This window comes from Colobus angolensis, unplaced genomic scaffold (genome assembly GCF_000951035.1).
Source record: "Colobus angolensis palliatus isolate OR3802 unplaced genomic scaffold, Cang.pa_1.0 Scaffold331, whole genome shotgun sequence".
Taxonomy (NCBI): Eukaryota; Metazoa; Chordata; class Mammalia; order Primates; family Cercopithecidae; genus Colobus; species Colobus angolensis.
Window position 1 is genome coordinate 474,134 of NW_012116611.1, and position 21,490 is coordinate 495,623.

Consider the following 21,490-nt stretch of genomic DNA (forward strand, 5'->3'; position numbering starts at 1 on the left):
TAATTAAAGGCTGTGGTGAATTGGTGCCCAATGCAGATAAAGGGATGGTCCCTGCTTGGCCTGTGGCTAATTCAAGCAACTCTCCCTTTCCATCTGAGATGGTGGAAGGGGGAGGGAGGCTTGCTGGGAGAGTAGCCTTTGATCCTTTATTACTCCCTGTGGGAGATGGGGTTTTTCCCTTTGGTTTAGCTTTAGGAATTTTGTGTTAATTGGCCTTAGGTTCCCTGCCCCCAGACCCAGGTGTTTTCCTTTTGATCCAGCTTTGAAAAGTCAGAATGAATTGCCCTTAGATTCCTTGCCCCCACAGTCTGGTGTTTTTCTGTAACTCAGCACGAATTGACTTTAGGTTACCTGTCTCCAAGCCCTATTCTCCTGCCTCAAAATCAATCTACAAAAATAAGTACCATTTTATACACCAGCAAAATCCAAGCTGAATGTCAAATAAAGAACATAAACCTTTAAAAAATAGCTGCAAAAAGAATAAAATATGAATACCTAGGAATACAGCTAACCAGGGAGGTGAAAGACCTCTTCAAGGAGAACTACCGAACAGTGCTCAAAAAATCAGGGCACAGTGTCTCACGCCTGTAATCCCAGCACTTTGGAAGTCCGAGGCAGAAATATCGCTTAAACCCAGGAGTTTGAGATCGGCCTGGGCAACAGGGCGAAATCCCGTCTCTACAAAAAATACAATTAGCCCGGCAGGCGTGGTGGCACGCAACTGTGGTCTCAGCTACTCAGCAAGCTAAGATGGGTGGATCCCTTGAGTCAGGGAGGTGGAAGTTGCAGTGAGCTGAGATCGTTGCAGTGAGCTGAGATCGCAGCACTGCACTGCCGCCTCAATAACAGATTAAAACCCTGTCTCAAAAAAAAAAAAAAAAGAAGATGATGAAAGAAGGAAAAACAGAAAGACAGAAGGAAGGAAAGAAGGAAGGAAGGAAGGAAGGAAAAAAGAGAGAAAGAAAGAAAGCAGGAAGGCAGGAAGGAAGGAAGGAAAGAAATCAGAGATGACAAAAAACAAATGGAAAAACATTCCATGCTCATGGATATGATGAATCAAATCATAAAAATGGCCATACTGCCCAAAGCAATTTACAGATTAAACGCCATTTCTATCAGAGTACCAATGACATTCTTCACAGAATTATCAATATATATATATATATGGAACCAAAACAGAGCCAGAATAGCCAAAGGCATCCTAAGAAAAACAAAACAAAGAAATAACAACAAAAAAATAAAGCTGGAAGCATTACATTACCGAACTCCAAACTATACTACAAGGCTACAGTAACCAAAATAGCATGGAAGTGCTACAAAAACAGACACATAGATCAATGGAACAGAATAGAGAGCCCAGAATTAAAGCCACACACCTACAACCATCTGTTCTTTGAAAATGTCAACAAAAAAAGGCAATGGGGAAAGGTCTCCCTATTTAATAAATGGAACTGGGATAGCTGGCTAGTCATATGCAGATGATTGAAACTGAACCACTTTCTTATACCATATACAAAAATCAACTCAAGAATTATTAAAGACATAAATGTAAAACCTAAAATTATAAAAACCCTCGAAGAAAACCCAGGAAAACCCATTCTAGACATAAGCCTTGACAAAGATTTTATGACAATGATGCCAAAAGCAATTGCAACAGAAAGAAAAATTGACAAATGGGACCTAATTAAACTAAATAGCTTCTGCACAGCTGACATCATACTTAATAAGCAAAAGCTGGAAGAATTTCCCTTGAAACCTGGAACAAGACAAGGATGCCCACTCTCACCACACCTATTCAGCATATTACTGGAAGTCCTATCCAGAGCAATCAGGGAAGACAAAGAAACAAAAGACAATCAAATAAAAAGACAGGGAGGCAAACTCTCTTCAAAGACATTGTAATTCTATACCCAGAAAATCCTCTAGTCTCTGTCCAAAGGCTTCTAGACCTGATGAATGACTTCGGCACTTCGGCAATGTTTCAAGAAACAACATCAGTGTACAAACATCAGTAGTATTTGTATACACCAATAATGTCCAAGCTGAGAGCCAAATCAAGAATACAATTCCATTCCCAATAGTCACACACATATACACAAAAAAAGCTAGGAAAACAACTAACCTGAGAGGTTAAAGATCTCTTCAACAAGAATTACAAAGTGCTGCATAAAAAGATCACAGATGACACCAACAAATGGAAAAACACTCCAAGCTCAGGGATAGGAAGAATCAGTATTTTAAAAATGGCCACAACAATGACCCAAGCAATTTACAGATTCAGTGCTCTTCCTATCAAATTACTAATGACATTTTTCACATAATTAGAAAAATCGTTTTTAAAATTCACATGGAACAAAAATATAACAAACATCCAAAGCAATCCTAAGCAAAAAGAAAAAAGCTGGAAGCATCATACTATCCAACTTCACACTATAGTGCCAGGGTAAAATAACTGAAATAGCAAGGTACTGATACAGAGATGGGCACATAGATCAATAGGACAGGTTGAAAGCCCACAGATAAAGCCACACGCCTAAAAACATCTGATCTTCAACAAAACTGACAAAAATAAGCAATTGGGAAAGAATTCTCATTCAATGAATGGTGCTAGGATAGCTGGCTAGCCATACGCAGAAGGTTGAAATGGGACCCCTTCCTTATACCCTATACAGAAATCAACTCAAGATGGCTTGAAGACTTAAATGTAAAACCTAAAGCTATAAAAACTATAGAGGAAGACCTATGAAATGCCATTCTTAGACATTGGCCCTTGTTCAGAAATCATGATGCAGCCTCCAGAGGTAATTTCAACAAAAACAAAAAATTGACAAATGGGACCTAATTGATCTAAAGAGCTTCTGCAAAACAAAGAAACTATCAAAGAGTAAACAGACAGCCTACAATATGGGAGAAAATATTTGGAAACTGTGCATCCAGCAGAGATCTACTATCCAGAATCTAGAAGGAACTCAACTCAACAAGCAAAAATAAACAACCCCATTTAAAAATGGGCAAAGACATGAACAATTTTCAAAAGAAGACATACACGTGGCTATCAAACATATGGAAAAATGTTCAGTATCACGAATCATTAGGGAAATGCAAATCAAAGCCACGAAGAGATACCATCTTAGCACCAGTCAGAATGGCTATCATTAAAAAGTCAAAAATAAATAAATAACAGATGCTGGAGAGGTTGTGGAGAAAAGAGAAGGCTTCTACACAGTTAGTGGGAATTTAATTTTTTTTTTAGTCAATGTGGAAAACGCTTTGGAGATTTCTCAAAGAAGTTAAAACAAAACTAACATTTGACCTAGCAATTCAATTAATGGGTATATACTCAAAGGAATATATATTATTCTACCATAAAGACACATGCATGAGTAAGTTCATCCCTGTACTATTCACAATAGCAAAGACATGGAATTAACCTAGATGGCCACCTACAGTGAATGGGATAAAGAAAATGTGGTGCATGTAATGTATATCATGGAATACTACAAAGATATTTAAAAATGAGATCATATTCTTTGCCACAACATGGATGGAGCTGGAGGCCATAATCATAAGTCAATTAATGCAGGAACAGAAAACCAAAGACCACATGTTCTTACTTATAGGTGGGAGCTAAACATGGGTACCCATGGACACAAAGAAAGGAACAATAGACACTGGATCCTATTTGAGGCTGAAAGGAAGGAGGATAGTGAGAAGTGAAAAACTCTCTACTGGGTAATATGCTAATTACCTGTGTTACAAAATTATCTGTACACCAAACCAGCATGACATGCAATTAACCCATGTAACAAACTGGCACCTGTACTCCTTAAATCTACAATAAAAATTGGGGGGAAAAAAACTCAGTAACTAACTCTAAAAAATAAAGGCTTCAAAATTACTTGGATGAATTAAAAAATGTCCAGAGTTATCAATAATTATTTTATTATTTTTATACTTCTGTTTACTTTTTAATAGAATGTAACAAAATAAACTATCTAATAATACATGAAACAGAAATGCATTTTGAATATAACAAAAACCGTAAAAAGTTCCTAAGTCATATGAATGTAGATACAAACACATGAAAAATCAAATCATGTTATTAGATGGAAAAACTCAATATTATCAACATCAATTGTTCTTAAGGTAATTTACAAATTTAATTTTGTTCCAATACAGGTACAATTAGGTGATGCAGATGAGCATGTTATTGTATAAAAGTCTTTTATTTCTTTTCAAACACTATTTTAGGTTTAGGGGGTACATGCGCAGGTCTGTTCCAAGGGTAAATTGCATGTTACAGAGGTTTAGTGTACAGATCATTTCATCAGCCAGGTGATGAGCATAGTATCGCATAGGTAAGGTTTTAATTCTCAATCTCCTCTCACCTTCCACCCTCAAGTAGGCCCCAGTGTCTATTGTTCCCTTCCTTATGTCTCTGTGTACTCAATGTTTAGCTCCCACTCATAAGTGAGATCATGTAGTATTTGATTTCTGTTCCTGCATTAATTGCTTAGGATAATGTCCTCTGTCTGCATACATGTTGCTCTGAATGACATGATTTTACTTATTTTTATGGCTGTGAAGCGTTCTATGGTGTATATGAACCACGTTTTCTTTATCAAGTGCACCGTTGATGGACATCTGAGTTGATTCCATGTCTTTGCTATTGTGAATAGTTCTGTGATGGACCTACATGTGCATATGTCATTATGGTAGAAAAATTTTTATTATTTTGGGTATATATTTAGTAATGTGATTGTTTGGTCAAATGGTAATTGTATTTTAAATACTTTGAGGAATCACCAAACTGCCTTCTGCAATGGCTGAACTAATTTACATTCCCACCAGCAGTGTACAAGCATTCTCTTTTCTTTGCAACCTCACTAACATTTATTAATTTTTGACTTTTTTGTAATAACCATTCTGACTGGTATGAAATAGTATCACATTGTGGTTTTAATTTGTGCTTCCCTAATAATTAGTGATATTGTACGTTTTTTCATATACTTGTTGGCCATGTGTTTGTCTTCTGAGAAGCGTCTGTTCATGTCATTTGCCCATTTCTAGTGAGGTTCTTTCTTTCTTTCTTTTCTTCTTGATTTTGTACAGTTACTTATAGATTCTGGATATTGGGTTTCTGTCAGATGTATAGTCTGCAAGTGTATTTTCCCACTCTGTAGGTTGTCTGTTTACTCTGTTGGTTGTTTCTTTCACTATGTCAAAGCTCCTTAGTTTAATTTGGTCCTGGTTGTCAATTTCTGTTTTCATTGAAATTATTTTTGGAGTCTTCATCATGAAATCTTTGCCAGAACCAATATCCAGAATAGTATTTCCTAGGTTTCTCTCTAGGATTTTATAGTTTTAGGTTTTACATTTAAGTATTTAATCCATGTTGAGTTGCTTTTTATATCTACTTAAATAAAGGGGTTCAGTTTTAATCTTCTGCCTATGGCTAGTAAGTTATCCTAGTAGCATTTATTGAATAGGGATTTCTTTCCCCAATTCTTGTTATTGTTGACTTTGTCAAATGTCAAATGGTTCTGAGTGGACGACTTTATTTCTGGGTTCTCTAACATGTCCCATTCATCTATGTGTCTGTTTTTGTACCAGTACCATGCTTTTTTGGTTATTGTAGCCTTGCAGCATAGTTTGATGTCAGTTATTGTGATGCCTATGGCTTTGTTATTTTGCTTAGGATGTCTTTGCTGTTTGGGCTCTGTTTTGGCTCCACATGAATTTTAGAAGTTATTTTTCTAACTATGTGAAAAACATCATTGCTAGTTTTTAGGGATTTTGCTGAAAGGTCTACTCTTGGCCAATTGGGTTCTCTTTGTAGGCAACTTGCCCCTTATTTCTAGCTGCCACATGTGTATATATATATAAATGTGTATATATATAATATGTCATATATATACATATATAACTGTGTCTATACACACACACACACACACACACACACATATATATATATATAGTGCATTGGGGATGGTTGTCTTGCATACTGTTTCACAGGGGTTCTCTGAATTTCCTTACTTTGAACATTGCCTTCTCTACTGAGGTTGGAGAAACTTTTGTGGACAATACCCTTGAATACACTTTCTAAGTTTCTAGCTCCCTCTCATTGTTTTTCAGGGACACCAATGTGTCATAGGTTTGGTGGTGTCTTTACATAATTCCATATTTCTTGTAGGTTTTGTTAATTCTTTTGTATTTCTTTCTTCTTTATTTTTGTGTGACTGAGATTCAAAGAACTGGCCTTTGAACTCTGAGATTCTTCCTGCAGCTTGGTCTATTCTGCTGTTAATACTTCCAATTGTATTATGAAATTCTTGTAGTGAAAATTTCAGCTATAGAAAATCAATTTGGTTATTTTCATATAATAGTTATTTTCTCTTTGAGCTCATGTATCATTTTACTAAATTCCTTAGTTTCCTTGGCTTGAGTTTTAATTTTCTCCTGAATCTTCATGATCTTCATTGTTACACAGATTCTGAATTATATGTTTGTATTTTAGCCATATCAGCTTGGTTAAAAAGTATTGCTGGAGAGCTAGTTCAATTGTTTGGATGTAAGGGTGCTCACCAATCCTGTGCAGGATTCCCAGCTTCCTCCCTCTTCAGTCTATGTCTTCCCTTTATCTACTCTCAATGATTTCTTTCTGAAAACTTGCTTGGAGGATGTTGGTCTTTTTGATAGTCTGGTCTCTTAGTTGGGGAAACTCTTTCTGTCTGCATCTAGTTGGCCATTTTGGCACTTTTTCAAAAAAGTTTTACAGATGAAAAAGCAAATAAGACTATCCAAGTAAACTAAATTTTTTGAATTATCCAAAGAGCTACACGAGTTTTGGTATCCCCTTGCCCTTCCTTTGTCCATTTCCTAGCTTCTGGAGTGTCATGTTGTCCTCCCTACTGATCTCTCAGGTCCTGCAGCTCACAGGGAATCGGAGGTTGAGGCAGAGCCAAGTAGGCCTCCTAGAGTAAAGAAAAAAAAAAGCAGTGGAGGCTGCTCAATAACTACTTTAAATGTAAGTAGTTGAAACTGCCCAATCAAATGACATAGATTGGTAGAATATTTTAAAACAGAAACAGGATTTAACTATACATTAACTAAAATGACTCATTTTAAATTTAAGGATATGCAGTAAAAATGAAAGGATAGTTGATTTTCATACATTATATGAATGTATCAAATTATCACATATACCTTGAAAATATGTACATCTATTATGCATCAGTAAAAAAAGAAAAAAAATGAAGAAACATATTTAGCAAAGAAAGTGAAAGAAAGGGGAAAATATTTCATGCAAACAGTAAACAAAATTGAGCAGAAGTGGCTACATTAATATTAGACAAATAATTCTCAAGTCAAAAATAGTTACTAGAGACAAAAATGGACAATTATGTAAAATGGACATTATGTAAAAATGAAGTGTTCAAATAACCAAGAAGATACAGTAGCCCTCCCTTCTCCATGTGGCATAAGTTTCAAGACTTATCCCACAACAGATGCCTAAAACCACTGATAGTACCAAATCCTATATATGTGCGTGTGTATATATATGTGTGTATATGTGTGTGTGTGTGTATATATATACTATTTATTGCACTTATATGCACTTATGCACCAAATACCTGAGTTTGAAAATATGTGAAGCAAATACTGATGGATTTGACAGGAGAAATAGTTAGCTGTACCATAATTGTAAAAGATTTCTATATCCCACATTCAATAATAGAAAAAATAAACAAGAGAGAACTTTGATAAATGAAAAGAGAATTTGACAAACATTATAGACCAATTGGATGTAACAAACATATGTAACACAGAAGAATATATATATTTTTTCTGAGTGCATATAGAATGTTCTCCAAGATAGATAATGTGCTTCGCCACAGAAAAAAAATCTTAATTAATTTAAAAACATTGAAATCATGCAAAGTAGCTCTTCTCATCACAATGGAATAAAACTAGAAATGAAGCAAAGGAAAATTGAAAAATCCACAAATATGTGCAATTTAAACAATACACTCTTTAAAAAACAGTGAACGAAAGATAAAATCACTTAAGAAATTAGGAAATGTCTTGAGAAAAATGAAAATAAAAACAAAAAATAATAAAATTTAAAGGTGCAGCCAAAAGAAATGCTAAGAGAGAATTTTTAAATGTAAGTGCTTACATTGAAAAAGAAGCAAGAATTCAAATTAACAACCTAACTTTAAGTCTTAAGAAACTAAATAAGGTTAAAAAACTAAACCCAAATCAGAAGAAGGAAATAATAAGGCCTTGAGCAGAGATAAACAATATGGAGAATAGAAAATCAAGATTAAAATATAAGTTGATGCTTTCCTTTTACAGGGCTGATTCTTAAACTGAGCTCTCCTGAGTCCTAATCAGTACTATTTTCACTGCATCATAAACAAAGTGCACCATTTTCTGTGTAACCTAATTAAACCTATTAGCAAAATTTTTATCTGGCAGATAGAACCACGACAGTAGGTCCAATTTGCAGAGCCCAGCGCAAAAGGAAAATGTAGGCCTCATCTGGGTGTTGGGCAGTCAAACTCTCCTTCCCATGGTCCTCCCTACCCCAACCCATGGCCAATGTGTGACTCCTAAGGACTGCAACCTCTGCAATTACGCAATTGCTATGGTCACTAATTCTTTTCTCTGCCTCTCTGTTGTGCTGTTGAGCACACTCAAAGCTTTATTTAGTTTTTGTTTATTATATTTTACAGTTTGTCAGAGTTTATTTTGCACTGATGTAACAGATTACCACAGACTGGGTAATTTATAAACAACATAAGTTTTTCTGACTTACAATTCTGGAGGCTGGGAAGTCCAACATAGAGGGGCTGCATCTGGTGAGAGTCTTCTTGCTGCAACATAACATGGCAGGAAGTATCACATGGAGAGACCTCACACGTGGATGAGAGAGAACAAGAGGGAACCAAACTCACTTTTATACCAAACCCACTCTCATGGTAATGAACCCACCCCATTGACAATGGTATTAATACACTTAAGAAGGCAGAGCCCTCATGATATAATTACATCTTAAAGGTCTCACCTCTTGACATTATTTCTTTGGGTATTAACTTTTCAAAACATTAACTTTGGGGGATGCATTCAAGCTATAAGAGAGTTATACAAATTTTATCTGTTGCTTCTTATATCTTCTACTTTTAAATTTAAAAATTCTATTTCTTTGCTGGAACTTGGTATTTTGTCATTTGTTCGAAACACTTTAGTAAGTGCTCATCGAAGCATTTTTATTCTTGCTGCTTTAGAATCTCTGTCAGATAATACTAACATCTCTTTCTTCTTGGTGATGTCAACCATTGCTTGCCCTTTTTTGTTCATTGTGCAACCTACAGCAGCCTGGCTTAGGGATTTCATATCTGTAAAATGGTGGCCATACTAGAACCCTGATGAAACAAAAAGATTGTGCTTAAGCCACTATAATATATAGAACTGAAATATTTATTACATTTTTAAAATTTTCTTCTTTTAAGAGACAGGATCTCACTGTCACCCATGCTGGAGTGAAGTGGCACAATCATAACCCACAGCGACTATGAACTCCTGGACTCAAGCAATCTTCCTCTCTTACCCTACAGAGTAGCTAGGACTAAAGGTACATGCCACCACACCTCTTATTTTTTATTCTTGTAGAGATGGAGTCTCACTATGCTGCCCAGGCTGGTCTTGAATTCTTCACCTTCAAGGAATCTTTCCTCCTTGGCCTCTCAAAGGGCTGGGATTACATGCATGAGCCACAGCAACAAGCGACATTTATTTAATAGTGTTTTATGGTGCCAATTTAAAATGTTGGCAAGTTGAAAATAATATTTTGTGCTTTCATTCCAGGAGAGAAGTGTGTAACTTCCATTGTATGTGTGTGCATACGTATATGTATGTGTTTGTGTGTACATATATAATCAAAATGTATACATATACACATAACATATATTGTATAATCGAATGCATTTGAAACAGTTGTTTACTATATATCTACATATATAGCAAGATATCTTACTATGTATATATAGCATTATAAATATATAGTACACTACAGTAGATTAATCTATATATATAATATATGTAAGATATATATACATGATTGAAATATGAAAATTCAACAAAGCTTTCTTAACTATGTTATTGCTTCTTATATGATAATAATTAACTCCAGAAATAATGTCAGAGACAAATAATTTGAGAGACAGATGAAGAGTAATTCCCCACCTTAGCTTATGGCCTAGGCCTATCAGCTAGACACCGATAAGAAATGATTATGAAATGATATTATTTGGAGGATAATATATTAATGTTAGTCAGAAACTAAGATGTAATAAAATGGCAAGGTAGCTCTTGCCAAAAGAGAAAAAAAATTTTCTTGAGTTAAATAATTCAGTCATACTTAACTAATAATGCCATGTTTAAACTGAATCGTACTAATAGTAAAGCAAATTAAAATAATCACCTATCATTGAAAGTGTTCTTTGCAGTTTATTCCTGTCATCTTGCAATTATCTTTAAATGTTTATTTAAACCTTTACTCAAAAGTCAATGAGCTCACTTTGCAAGAGGCATAAATCTAATGTTTTGTATTTTGATGCTTTCCAACCTCTGCAATGTCCATCAGGCATGTATTTATGTAATATTATTTGAGGTTGAGCTTAAAATTTCAAAGCACATGTTTCATAGAAGTGGACCTTTAACGTAATGATGACTATATTACCATAAAATATTTTAATCACCATTTGTAAGAATAATATTCCCCCAAAAAGGCCAGTTTTATACATCACGAGAATAGCTATTATACTCTTTGTCCCACTATTCTCATCTTCCTCTGGCTTTTTGTCAAATAGCTGCAAGTTTTTAAAGGAGGCTAAGTTATCTCTGTCCATCGTTATCTACTTGCACAACGAGCAGTAGGACGTTCTAACTTTATAAATGTAGAATTCAACATCTACTTTTAATGTCAAAATATTCACTTAGTACATCTAGTTGACATATGCCAGAGTGTATCACATTTTTAAAAATATATTCTTGGCCAAAGATACTCATTTCTAAGTAAAGACTGTCCTAAAACCACCTCAACCTATAGCTTTTCCACTGGATGTTTATTGAGTTTCTAATGTTTAACTTCAGGAGGTAATGTAATAAGGTGAAAGTTAAAAGGCCAATAAAACTATGGCAAAACACGTCACTTATGCATTTATGCGTTGTAATATTATAAGCTAAATTTATTGTGACATTAGAGATGTAATTTTAGCTTTTTAACAATTAGGATGACTAATGAAAAAAGGTATTGCAGAAAATATAAAAGGGAATAACAAAAGATTTTAGAAGAACTATAGAAAACAGAATTTCAGATGTTAATGACTAAAGACACCAATAATTAGTAATACTGACAACAGTTACTGTTTACTAGGTGCTTGATGTTAAATTACATAATTCTCACCACAAACTCATAAATTAAAAATATTTTCCCATTTTAAATGAGGAAAATACATGTTATATGGATTTTTGCCCTAGTCTAAGTTTACCCATCTAACAAATTATTTTAAAACTTGTGTTTTTTGCTAGTACTCTCTAACAACCTTCTTTGAAGTGACGACCTTAGTTATGCACTTGAAAGCACTAATGCAGACAAGACTCGAATTTTCTTCAAGATTTCTGGCACTTTCAAACATCGGGTCCAATTGATATCTGATATCTGCTGAGTATGTCGATACAACCAAACTGTACAGCACATTGTTCTGACAGGAAACTCTGATAGCTTTTGACATAAACTGTAATGAGTGACTGATTATATTTCTTCACCTTTCTTGAAGTATACCCCTTATTATTTGTTCATTGAGAAATAGCTGTCATTGATGTACAAACCTGCATATGGATGATAGTATATGCAACAGAGCTATTAAAGCTTCACCGGGTGCAGTAGTCATAAACTACAAACAATAAGGCAGATTGTGATGGTTAATATTAGGTGTCAACTTGATTGGATTGAAGAATGCCTAGATAGCTGGTAAAGTATTGTTTCTGCTTGTGTCTGTAAAGGTGATGCCAGAGGAGATTAACATAGCAGTCAGTGGACTGGGAAAGGAAGCCCCACGCAAAATGTGGATGGGCACCATCCAATCAGCTGCCAGTGCAGCTAGAACAAAGCTGGAGGAAGAAGGTGGGATAAACTGACTTGCTGAGTCTTCTGGCTTTCGTCTGTCTCCTGTGCTGGATGCTTTCGTCCATTCCTCCTGCTCTTGAACGTCAGACTCCACGTTCTTTGGTCTTTGGACTCTTGGACTTACATCAGTGTTTTGCCGGGGGCTCTCAGACCTTCGACCACAGACTGGAGACTGCACTGTCGGCTTCCCTGCTTTTGAGGCTTTTGGTCTCGGACTGAGCCACTGCTGGCTTCTTTCTTCCTCAGGTTGCAGACAGTCTATTGTAGGAATTCGCTTTGTGATACTGTGAGCCAATTCTCCTTAAAAACTCCCTTTCACATACACATATATCCTATTAGTTCTGTCCCTCTGGAGAACCCTAATACACAGATTAATTAGATAAATTAAATCACTGGTAGTTACATTATGGACTATTTCCTTTATTCTCATGTTATTTATGATTACTGTCAAATACATAGTGTCTCAGAGACCTATAAAAGTATAGTTATATAAACTAGACATAAAATCCTAATCTGGTACAAGAAAAATAGACTATTTACACTTGAATACCATCAATTCTTAAAAAAATTAATGAAAACACTATAATGGTAGTATAATGCATGTGTGTGTATCTGATTTTTAAAAATATATTGCCAATATTCTTTTCCTGTAACAAGTCATTTACGGACATTTCAACATAGCTATAAAGTATATAAAGGGAGTTAATGATGGTAAAATTTAATAAAAAAATTTTAAGAAATTTATATTTACCTGATTAAGGTTAGATTAAAATTGGTTAAGATTTTACAAAGACTTCAACAAAGATATTGGCCAGGCACGGTGGCCCACACCTGTAATCCCAGCACTTTGGGAGTCTGAGGCAGGAGGATTGCTTGAGGCCAGGATTTCAAGACCAGCGTGGACAATATACAGAGATTCCGTCTCTACAAATAATCAAAAATTAACTAGGTGTAGTGGCAAGAGACCATGGCTCCAGCTACTCAGGCTAAGGTGGGAGGGTCGATTGAGCCTGGGAGGTCCAGGCTGTAGTGAACTATGATCACAATACTGCACTCTAGCTTGGGCAAGAGAACAAGATCCTGTATAAGAAAATAAAGTAAATAAAAAATAAAAGATAAATGACATGTTAATGTTGACGATTCAATCTTCCATTTTCTGTGGATAATGTTATTCATTGTTTCTTATTTGTTTCCACTTCAAAGTAGCCATATCCTTCCTAAGCAAGTAAAAGATTTAAAACAAAATAATTCCTGGGTTAGTAATTTTACTTCTAAGAACCTATTATTTGAAAATTGTCTGAAAACATCCTAAACACACATATACATTTTTATCACAAAATTGTTTATGATAATCAAAAATGGAAAAAAAAACCTGTACCCCAAAATAGGCAAAATACATACATACAAGTCATCAATTAGATGAGATGTTATGCAGTCACTTACAACCACATATACAAAGAATTTACAACATCATGAAAAATGATCAGAAATAATATTAAGCGATTAAAACTAAAGAGTATATTTCATGTATAGTGAGTACAATCTGAGTTAAAATATATATAACATTGTAATAAAATACACTAAATATTATTTATATTTCAAAAAACTCAAGATTTTAAAATACTATGTTTTAATGTGAATGGGCACAAAACTTTTCACTAATATTTTTTCATTCCTAGCTTAAAATACATGTGTGTTAAAATAGTCAATGTAACAGAAAAAGCCCCTTTAGGTTGTGAATGACTCTGATCCAAATATGCCAAAGCTTATCTTCATATTGAACCTTATAGCTTCTAGTAAGTGATATTACTTACTTTTCTCTAATACCATAACTTAATAGTTTATTAAGGTTACCTCTATTATGTAAAACATCATAATGGTGGATCAATTTTATAAATTGCTCTTATCAGATTATCATTAATTATCTGACATATATCATCAAGTAAACTTGAAACACATGTGATTTCAGAATTCTCTAATTTATAAATGAATATTAATAAAACACATATTTTTATGTGTGTGTGTGTCTATCTATCTATCTATATATATATATAAATTTTTTTTTTGAGATGGAGTCTCACTCTGTGGCCCAGGCTGGAGTGCAGTGTCACGACGTCGGCTCACAGCAACCTCGGCCTCCCAGGCTCAAGCAATTCTCATGCCTCAGCCTTCCTAATAGCTGGGCATATTGGCATGCACCACCACACCTGGCTAATTTTTGTATTTGTCGTAGAGATGTGGTTTTGCCATGTTGGCCAGGCCGGTCAACATGAGCTCCTAGTCTCAAGTGATCCACCCACCTCGGCCTCCAAAAGTGCTGGGATTACAGGCATGAACCACCATGCCTCACCATAGATATTTTTAAATACAGATTTGGAATGAATATATATAGAGATATTTTTCTCTGTAAACAAAGTTACAAAGTATCCCAGGCTATTCAAATAAAACTTCTGCAATATATACTAATGGTAGACTGGAGTCAGTGTAATCTATGCTCAAATATAGGCTCTGCTACTTACTAGTTGTGGGATTATTAGCATATGAAAATAGATATTATAGTCAGACTCTCAAGTCTGCTATTTATAATTAAATACAATATTGCATATGAATTGTCTATATATTAAAATTCAGTAAGTAAGGCAGTAATCGATGATCATTATCATCATCATCATCACTACTATGTTCAGATTTGGTTTATTACTTAAAATTCGACACCTTTAACTTAGAAAAAAGAGAGGATGCAAATTAAATATCCAAAGAGGAGATATATATCACTAAATGCCCTGAAGTCAGCAAAAGTATAGTAAAATAATACTATAAAGGTCTCTATATACGTAAATTTGACAAACTAAATAATATTGACTAATCCTCCAAAAAACCAAACTGTCACAACTCACCCAATATAAAATAAATAATTTGACTAGCCCCATCATATTAAGTACACTGAATTGGTAATCTTAAATACTCCCACAAAAGAACCTCTAGACCAAGATGGTTTCATTAGAGAATTCTATCAAATTTCTGAAGAAGAATTAACACCAATTGTCCATAATCTATTTCATAAAATGAAGCATTATGGAATATTTTCTAATTCATTTTATGAAGCAAGCATTATCCTAATACTAGAACCAGACAAAGATAGTACATAGAAAGAAAACTCTCATGGATATGCACAAAAAGTCCATAACAAAATATTAGCAAATAGAATACATCAATATATAAAAAAATAATTTTATGGCATGATCAAGTGAAGTTTAACCAAGGATGTCAGGCTGGTTTAAAATAGAAAAATAATCAATGTAACCCACCATGTTAACAGGCTAAGGAAAAATTAGGTGAGCATATCAATTGATGGAGAAAAGCATTTGAGAATATTCAATGCCCAATCAGATAATAATTCTCAGAAGAATAGGAGAGCTTTCTCAACCTGATAAGGAACATCTATTAGAAACATACAGTTAACATTATTTTAACAATGAAATATTGAATGCTTTTTCCCTAAGACTTGAAGCAATTCAAGGATGTCTGCACTCACCATTCTTATTCAACATAGTATTACAAGTTCTAGTCAGTACAATAAAGCAAAAAAGAAAGATGAAAGGCATATAGATTGGAAAAGAAAAAAATAAAACTGTCCTTGTTCATTGATGACATAATTATCCACATAAAAAATATTAAAGAATCTTCAAAGACACTCGTAAAATTAGTAAGTGAGTTCAGCAAGGTCTCAGGATATAAACAGCAAAGAAAAAAAAAAAAAAAAAAAAATCCCAAAGTATTAGAGATCCAGAAATTGACTGATAAAAAAGTCTAAAAATTGTTTAAAGCTCAGAAATCTAAAAGAAAAAAAAAACAACAACAATTTAAAAAATATCGGGAAAAAATACAAGGACAAAACAAGATGCTGAACAAAGAGAAATAAAACTTAAAAACAAAAAAGAAATATTGGTGCTGAAGAACACAATGAAACAACTAAAATGCAATAGAGAGCTTCAGCAATAGATTAAACAAAGCAGAAGAAATGATAAGCAAATTTGAGACAGATCATTTGAAATCATCCTGACAGAGAAGGAAAAAGAGAAAAAGAAGTAAAAATGAATGAAGAAAGCCTACAGGATCTTTGGGACAGAACTAAGAGAGCTGAAATTTGCATTGCAGGATTTGTAGAAGGAGAAGAGACAGAGAGAAGCACAAAAAGATTATTTAAAAGAAATATAGGCCAGGCACAGTGGCTCACGCCTATAATCCTAGCACTTTGGGAAGCCAAGGTGGGTGAATCATGAGGTCAGCAGATTGAGACCGTCCTGGCCAAGATGGTGAAACCCCATATCTACTAATATACAAAAAATTAGCCGGGTGTGGTGGTGCATACCTGTAGTCCCAACTGCTCAGGAAGCTGAGGCAGGGGCATTTTGTTTTACGTTTCTGCATTACTTCATTTAGGATTATGGTCTATAGGCAGATGCTATTGCTGCAAAGGACATGACTTTATTCTTTTTGATGGCTGTGTAGTATTCCTTGTTGTATACATACCACATTTTTTAAATCAGTCCATCAGTATGGGTATCTAAGTTGATTCCATGTCTTTGCTATTGTGAATAGTGCTGTGATTAACGTATATGAATGCACGTGTCTCTTTGGTAGAATGATCTATTTTCCTTTGGATATATACCAAGTAATGGAATCGGTGGGTCAAATGTTAGCTCTGTTTTAAGTTGTTTGAGAAATCCCCTCACTGCTTTCCTCAGTGGATGAACTAGTTTACATTTCTACCATCAGTTTATAAGTGTTTATTTTCTCTAAAACCTTACCAGCATTGATTGTTCTTTTGTTTGTTTTACTTCTTCTTCTTCTTCTTCTTCTTCTTTTTTTTTTGAGATGGAATTTCTCTCTTGTTGCCCAGGCTGGAGTGCAATGGTGTAATCTCTGCTCACCACAACCTCTGCCTCCCGGGTTCAAGAAATTCTTCTGCCTCAGCCTCCCAAGCAGCTGGGATTACAGGCATGCATACACCACCATGCCCAGCTGATTTTGTATTTTTAGTAGAGATGGGGTTTCTCCATGTTGATCAGGCTGGTCTCGAACTTCCGACCTCAGGTGATCCACCCGCCTCGGCCTCCCAAAGTGCCGGGATTACAGGCGTGACCCACTGTGCCTGGCCTTTATATTTTAATAATAGACATTCTCAGAACTTATCAGCACAAAGAAGGAAACAACAGACACTGGGGTCTACTTGAGGAAGTAGGGAGGAAGGAGAAAGAGGAGCAGAAAAGACAATGAGTGGGTACTGGGCTTAATATCTGGGTGATGAAATAATGTGTACAACAAACCCACATGACATGTGTTTACCTATGCAACAAACATTCATGTGTAGCCCCAAACCTAAAATAACAGGTAAAAATTGAAATACAACTGGAAATAACAATATAGAAAATATCAAAGTAATAAGCATGCTGTTATGAATGCAGTAAAGGTTTTGTGAAACTTGTGTCTGAGTGTGGATGAATTTGTGTGCTTTGTGTTACTGTGTCATAATATAAAATGTTTTTATGTACTCTTAACAAGAAGAAAAATAATAATAGACATTCTGTCTGGTGTGAGGATCTCATTGTGGTTTCAGTGTGCATTTCTCTACTGATTAGTGATGATGAACATTATTTCGTAAGTTTGTTGACCACATATTCTGTCTTATTTGGAGAAGTGTCTGTTTGTCTTTTGCCCATTTTTAATAAAGATATTTCTTTTTGTTCCTGAATTGTACGTTTCTTATAGATTCTGGATATTAGACCTTTCTTAGATGCATAGTTTGTGAATATTTTCTCCCATTATTTAGGTTGTCTGTTTAATCTGTTGATAGTCGACTTTGTTGGGCAAAACCTCTTTGGTTTAATTAGGTCCTACTTGTCAAATTTTGTTTTTGTTGTAATTGCTTTTCAGGACTAAATCAGAAATTCTTTGCCAAAATTGATATTCAGAATGGTATTTCCTAGGTTTTCTCTTGGGTTTTGTTTTAGGTCTTATATTTAAGTTTTTTAATCCATCTGGAATTAATCTTTGCATATGGTGAATGGAAAGGGTTTAGAGTCAATCTTCTGCATATGACTAGCCAGTTATCCTAGCACCATTTATTGAATGTGGAGCCTTTTGCCCATCATGTGTTACTGCCAAATTTGCTGAAGATCAGGTGGTTGGTAGACGAATAGCTTAATTTCTGGGTTCTATAACCTGTTCCATTGGTCTATGTGTCTATATGTTGTATCAGTATCATGATGTTTTGGTTATTGTAGCCTTATAGCATAGTTTGAAGTTTGGTAGTGTGATTCTTCTGTCTTTGTTCTTTGTCCTTAGCACTGCTTTGGCTATTTGCACTTTTTTTTGGGGGGGGGCGGGGGTTCCATATGAAGTTTACCACAGATTTTTCCAATACTGTGAAGGATGATGTTGGTTCTTGGACAGGAATAACACTGGATCTGTAAATTGCTTCGGGTGGTATGGTCATTTAAGCAATATTGATGCTTTCTATTCATGAGCATGTAATATTTTTCCATTTGTTTGTGTCATACCAGATTTCCTTCAGCAGTGTTTTGCAATTCTTATTGTAGACATGTTTCACCTCCTTGGTAAGCTATATTCCTAGTTATGTTGTTCTTTGTCTTTTTTATTTTACAGTTTCTCCCATCGAGAGGTATAATCTATCTTCCCTTCTTTTGACTCTAAACCTGCATTGTGACTTGCTTTGACCAATCAAATGCAAGATAAGTAACTATGTACCACTTACTTCTGAGCCTGAGCTTTAAGTTTCCTAGGTTTCTATTTGTTCCCTGAAAACTTTCCCAGTTGCCTTGTGAACAAGTCTGTGAATAAGGCTGCTGGAGGATGAGAGACAACATAGAGCAAAGATATACTGTTCCAGTTCAGAGTTTCCTAAACCATCCAGCCTCCAGTCAACCCAACAGCTGGCCATGATGCCGAGGATGAACCCACATGGAACCAACCAACTGAGAATAGTTTACTTTTTCAACTAGCACAATAATTAATTAAAATTGTTGTTATTTTAAGCCATATAGCATTGGAGTATATTGTTACACAGAAAAAACCTAACTGACACACTACAAAAAAAATTAAGTATTCCTATGTTTAGTTATCCCTGCTCATGTATCTCAACAGTTTTACAGTACAATGACCTCGGTTGTACAAAAACTTGTTCCATATGCTTATAAGCCAAGTCTTTTTGTCTAGAGGGATCCCTGTTGTTAGGGGGATCTCTAAATGCTGCTGTTGTTAATGTTTGTCCTAAGAAACATTCAGGCTAAAGGCAAACTGGTAGTAATAGAGATTAATCTAGGATATCTTGTAGTGAAAGTGTCTCCTTATTGTACCTTGAAGAAGCTTTAGCTAGGGCATAAACAAACAACTGTAAAAGTAAATATCGTTTGTGCGTAAACCTTACCAAAACAAATGGAAGAGTAAACACATCTGTTAAACTTATCACTTAGCATTAAATAGCTACAAAGAGAAGTTGTTTGACAAAATTCAACTGCCTTTTTGGAGTTCAAATTGATTTTTGAACACAGTTAAAGTATTGTTTTAAGGCATTGCTTACATACATATCATAGAAAAGAAATTATGGGGACTTACCTTCAAGAGAAACAAGAGAGATTTTACACTTTAATGTCAAATTATAATTATAACAAAAATTAAGTTGAAGAACACTTGACAATATTTCCTTTCCGCCTAATTATTATATTTTCTTCAAATAAATTAGGCTTGGAAAGCATAACATAATAGATGGAAAATATTTCCCATAGGAAAACACAAGTTGATCTTCAAAAATGAAATAAGTATCAAAAAAGGTATTTATGCTTTAGTATTCACATAAAACTTTAGCCAAAAAGAATAATAGTGCTCAAATAAAATCCAAAATTATTTGAAGATATAAGGTGCTCTGACAACACTTTGAGAGAGTCATACTCTATCTGGTTTCTGATATTAGGCTATAGCATCTTTCAGAAGATCCACTGATTATACAAAGAATTAAAACTAATGAAAATGAAAATGATGGTGGAATCATTTGATATAGAATAGTAACACATTTTCAGATGCTAAAGGCAATATAATTACATTAGAGGTTTTAAAAAAGACACAACATTCATTACACTGGTTATGACATGCTCTTGTTTCAATATATTAATATAAGGAAATTTAATTGAATAGAACAGTATTTCCTGGTGCAGAATCCTCTGCATTAGCTGTTCTAGAAAGATGCTGCTCTCTTCAAGTAGAAAGCAAACTTTTGTCACTACCATCTAAATATATTACTTTCATATGTATGCTTTCTAAAGCATGGATAAATGAGAACAAATCCAGAACCAAGAGTTCTCCAGCTATTGTAAAGAACCATCTGCATTGGAATTATCTTGCGTGCTATTTAAAAATGAGGATTCCATTTCTATTCAAAGAAGAAAATCAAATAAACAAGTAACAGACAGAGATTGAGATAAGCTTTACAGTGTTGATGACCAACAAAACATTAATATCTAATACATGCAGATAATTCTCCCAAATCCATCACAAAAAGACGGAAGGTGCAAAAGAAAACACAATAACACAAAAAACAGGCAAGCAATATGAACAAATCCTTTACTGTTTGATCACTAGGTGCCTAGTGAAAAGCTTGGCAGAAAATGGTCACTTAGTATTGAGTGAATGGAGGGGTCACACAAATGACCAACAATTATGTGAAAAGATGGTAAACTTCACCAGTAATTGAAATGGTGAAATGTAAAGCACCACATGTGCTGCATTAGAATTCCTAGGAGGTAAATGGAAAGTCAACTAATCTTAAATGTTGGTGGAGGTTGGGGGAACAGCAACCCTTAATATATAGGCATTGGGAATTAAAACTGCTGTGGCCATTTTGGAAGTCATTATCACAGTATTTAGTACAACTGAGGATTCTTATGATTGAGTAACTCTATGCCTGGAGGAAATATTTAAAAAGAAACTTCTTCCAGGAGCACAAAGAGCTATGAATTAGCTCGTTCAATTAGAAAAAAAAAAAATAACAGAGAAGTAATCTGTGGTAACAGAGATAGAGACAACATAAATGTCCATCTATAGCATTTCAATTTCATGCTAGCTATTGGTGCCAGGTGTCACATAGTTTTCTGAGTTCTAGAGTTGCATATAATATGTGCAAGAATACACACAGAGCAAAAGTAAAATTGGAGGCCTGCTTAACATAAATCTGAACATTAAATGTTATACTTTTATTTTTTAATTTTTTTATTTTTCATT

General features: G+C 34.6%; 1 long non-coding RNA gene across 1 annotated transcript in view; it reads right to left on the reverse strand.

Annotated features, from left to right (window-relative positions):
• LOC105518907 overlaps positions 1–8,879 on the reverse strand; it is a 28,108-nt gene extending 19,229 nt beyond the window's left edge. Inside the window, exon 1 of the long non-coding RNA XR_001002892.1 lies at positions 8,822–8,879. This is a non-coding gene — a long non-coding RNA (uncharacterized LOC105518907). The remainder of the gene's footprint in view (positions 1–8,821) is intronic.
• Between the last annotated feature and the right edge of the window lie 12,611 nt (positions 8,880–21,490).